The sequence below is a fragment of the Schistocerca serialis genome, chromosome 4 (assembly GCF_023864345.2).
Source record: "Schistocerca serialis cubense isolate TAMUIC-IGC-003099 chromosome 4, iqSchSeri2.2, whole genome shotgun sequence".
Lineage (NCBI taxonomy): Eukaryota > Metazoa > Arthropoda > Insecta > Orthoptera > Acrididae > Schistocerca > Schistocerca serialis.
In genome coordinates this window covers 250,405,919-250,410,258 of record NC_064641.1, presented here as the reverse complement: position 1 = coordinate 250,410,258, position 4,340 = coordinate 250,405,919, and the positions used below count along the sequence as shown (strand labels likewise).

At 45.3% G+C, this 4,340-nt stretch overlaps 1 non-coding gene across 1 annotated transcript; it reads right to left on the bottom strand.

Moving 5' to 3' along the window:
* Positions 1–3,088: 3,088 nt before the first annotated feature.
* Positions 3,089–3,163, bottom strand: Trnap-ugg (transfer RNA proline (anticodon UGG)). Its single transcript has one exon. It is a non-coding gene; the product is annotated as a tRNA-Pro (tRNA).
* Between the last annotated feature and the right edge of the window lie 1,177 nt (positions 3,164–4,340).

Below are 4,340 nucleotides of genomic sequence, written 5' to 3'. Positions count from 1 at the left end.
GGTGGTAGAAAACACCAGTAAATTAAGAGTCGCTATTACTTTCATAAACATTTTATGTAGAAATGCATTTTCTTTTATTCCAGAAGTTTTAGAAAGGTTCATTTGCATTGACATGACAATGTCTTTCCGAAGCTTCTGTACAATGTTGGACCACAGTTGGGCTGTGAACTCAGCCTCCTTAATTTACTTCTCGGCTTCGAAAGAAGCATTACATGTGATTCATGATAAGATCGTTCGACGAGATAGGATGACAATAGTCTTTTATAGTGCCTAATTATCGTTCGTGTTGTGTAAATTTTTGTCATCTTGTAAAACACAATTTCAAGCAGTAATGTTAATGGCATCGTATATCCACGTATATTATGGTGTTTACGCATCTTTGTCTGTGCAAAAAATGTAGCGCTGTTGCAGCTGAATAGCCAGAAGCGAAATTCGAGACTTAGGCTCTGTTCGGAACGCCTACTCAATCACTAAGTTATCATAATGCACTCGTTTCGGTTTTCGTCAACCTGTTTCCCAATACCGCTACTGATACTGGATTGGTCATGATTACGGCAGCAATAGAAATTAAACATACCTGTCGTAACTCGAATGTTAACAGGTTGATGTAAACAACCGTCAGTAATAGAGACTCAAATGTAGCACATGATTAGTGTGTTTTCCTTGAGCCATCACAGCACAGAAAACTGCGTTATTAGTAAACGTTGAAAATAGTAACACTAAGTGAAATAACTGGCATCGTTAGGCCCATATCTACGACAATTTACCACGCATGAGACATCCGGGTCACTAACGCTTAGTGCTTAACTGCTGCCGACACAAGCAGTTCACTAACACCACAGCAGACGGCAGACAATACTGCGTCAAGAACCACTGTACTGGTAAAACGCATTGTTGAATGTCATGCGGGTGTGGATCTAACGGGAGGGGCTGTCATGAACCCCTCCCCCCACCCGCACCAAATTAGATCAACGCATGCATACTGTATGAAAACCCCTCCAAAGTGGCAAAGAATTTTGAAAATTGCAAGCTATGTTTCACAAAGGGTATTCTCCAGTTGCTTTCGTAAAGGCCTGCCTACATTTCAGGCGGAAGTGGTCCCCATTTATGGACTGATAGCACATGTTGTCAACGAATCCTACACGGTTCGTTTGAGTCCACAGGTAGAACCTGCACGACAAAGGGAATTGAATTAAGTGGAGACAGGAAGTGGAATACCCTCCATTAAGAAAAACTCGCGGTGTTCGGAGTATTCAGTAACAAACTCCTGGGACTTGTAGAATGGAGTCAGTAGGACTACATAGTATTTTTAACAGAAAGCCGTGTCCAGAAATGTCATCCAACGACGCTATAAGGCGTGAAAGTTATACACGCAGGCACCTGTACACATATGTACATACAGGATGATGCTGTGATGATGCTACAAACTATCAAAGATGATGGAGAAGGAAAAATGTATCAGTTTGAGGTAAGGGTCCCTGTTGTATGAGGAAATCGTCCTGATACCTCTTACCTGGAATACAGATACCGGCACTGTTGCTGCTAAGGCTGCAGGGTAGGCAACAAAGAGGTGGTAGTATGGACCAAAAATAAAAAAAGTCCAATAAACAAGGGATCTGAAATGCATACCATAGGAGCTATCAACAATTGTTCAATAGAGGTGTGTTTCACACTAGCGTAGATGAATAAGTACTTATAGCTCCACAGTTATGCATTTTAGAGCCCGTGTTTGGTCCATGCTAAAACCTCTGAAAGTTGCATACCCTACATTCTTAGCAACAACACTACCAGTACATATATTCGACTGTCAGAGATATCAAAACGGTTTTCCATTATAACTTTCAATTTGTTCATTTCTCGTACTGGGACCCTTACCTCAAATTGATACATTTATCTTCCTCCATTATCCATGGAAGTCTATAACATTATCAAGAAATCATCCTACACACATCAAAAAAAGTTTTCCGTCACCTCGGTTCCATGAATTCCGGAACCTGTACAGAAAATTGGAATAGAGATCAACATAAACATCATTTCCACCCTTTTTATTGCTCATGAAAACCACACATTGCATGTTGTACCACCATACAGCGAGGCCTTCAGAGGTGGTGGTCCAGATTGCTGTACACATCAGTACCTCTAATACCTAGCAGCACATCCTCTTACATTGATGCATGCCTGTATTCGCCATGGCATACTGTCCACAAGTTCATCAAGTCACTGTTGGTCCAGATTGTCTCACTCCTCAACAGTGATTCGGCGTAGATCCCTCAGAGTGGTTGGTGGGTCACGTCATCCATAAACAGCCATTTTCAATGTATTCCAGGTGTGTTCGATAGGGATCATGTCTGGAGAACATGTTGGCCACTCTTTTCGAGCGATGTCGTTATCCTGAAGGAAGTCATTCACAAGATGTGCACAATGGAGGTGCGAATTGTCATCCATGAAGACGAATGCCTCGCTAATATGCTACCGATATGGTTGCACTATCGGTCAGAGGACGACATTCACCTATCGTACAGCCGTTACGGCGCCTTCCATGACCACCAGCAGCTTAAGTCAGCCCCACATAATGCAATCCCAAAACAGCAGGGAACCTCCACCGTGCTGTACTCGCTATACAGTGTGTCTAAGACATTCAGCCTGACTGGGTTGCCTGCAAAAACGTCTTCGATGATTGTCTGGTTCAAGGCATATGTGACACTCATCGGTGAAGAGAACGTGATGCCAATCCTGTACGATCCATTCGGCATGTTGTTGTGCCCATCTGTAGCGCGCTGCATGGTGTCGTTGTTGCAAAGATTGACCTCATCATGGACATCGGCAATGAAGTTGCACATCATGCAGCTAATTGTGCACAGTTTGAGTCGTAGCACGACGTCCTGTGGCTGCACGAAAAGTATTATTCAACATGGTGGAGTTGCTGTCAGGTTTCCCCCAAGTCATAATCCGTAGGTAGAGGTCATTCACTGCAGTAGTCGCCCTAGGGTGGCCTGAGGGAGGCATGTCATCGACAGTTCCTGAATGAGATTTTCACTCTGCAGCGGAGTGTGCGCTGATATGAAACTTCCTGGCAGATTAAAACTGTGTGCCCGACCGAGACTCGAACTCGGGACCTTTGCCTTCCATGGGCAAGTGCTCTACCAACTGAGCTACCGAAGCACGACTCACGCCCGGTACTCACAGCTTTACTTCTGCCAGTACCTCGTATCCTACCTTCCAAACTTTACAGAAGCTCTCTGTATCTCCTATGTCCGAATAACATCACTTTGGTTCACTTCAAGATGCCTGGACACTTCCTTTGTTGAGAGCCCTTCCTGGCACAAAGTAACAATGCGGACGCGATCGAACCGCGGCATTGACCGTCTAGGCATGTTTGAACTACAGAAAACATGACCCGTGTACCTCCTCCTTGGTGGAATGACTGGAACTGCCGGACGGAGTGGCCGCGAGGTTCTAGGCGCTACAGTCTGGAGCCGCGTGACCGCTACGGTCGCAGGTTCGAATCCTGCCTCGGTCATGGATGTGTGTGATGTCCTTAGATTAGTTAGTTTTAATTAGTTCTAAGTTCTAGGCGACTGATGACCTCAGAAGTTAAGTCGCATAGTGCTCAGAGCCATTTGAACTGGAACTGATCGGCTGTCGGACCCCCTCCGTCTAATAGGCGCTGCTCAATGATGGTTGTTTAGAGATTTGGGCGGGTTTAGTGACATCTCTGAACAGTCAAAGGGACCGTGTCTTTGATACAATATCCACAGTCAACGTCTATCTTTAGGAGTTCTGGGAACTGGGGTGATGCCGAACTTTTTTTGATTTGTGTATATGTATACACTGATCAACCAGAACATTTTGACCACTGCCCATCGCGACGTTGAATGCCGCCTGGTGTCGTATCAGGCATGTGACATGGTAACAAAAGTATGTAAGTGGAGCAGACACGGACAGGGGATTACGCTAGTGAAGACATGGGCTGCATTGGGGAAATACACTCCTGGAAATTGAAATAAGAACACCGTGAATTCATTGTCCCAGGAAGGGGAAACTTTATTGACACATTCCTGGGGTCAGATACATCACATGATCACACTGACAGAACCACAGGCACATAGACACAGGCAACAGAGCATGCACAATGTCGGCACTAGTACAGTGTATATCCACCTTTCGCAGCAATGCAGGCTGCTATTCTCCCATGGAGACGATCGTAGAGATGCTGGATGTAGTCCTGTGGAACGGCTTGCCATGCCATTTCCACCTGGCGCCTCAGTTGGACCAGCGTTCGTGCTGGACGTGCAGACCGCGTGAGACGACGCTTCATCCAGTCCCAAACATGCTCAATG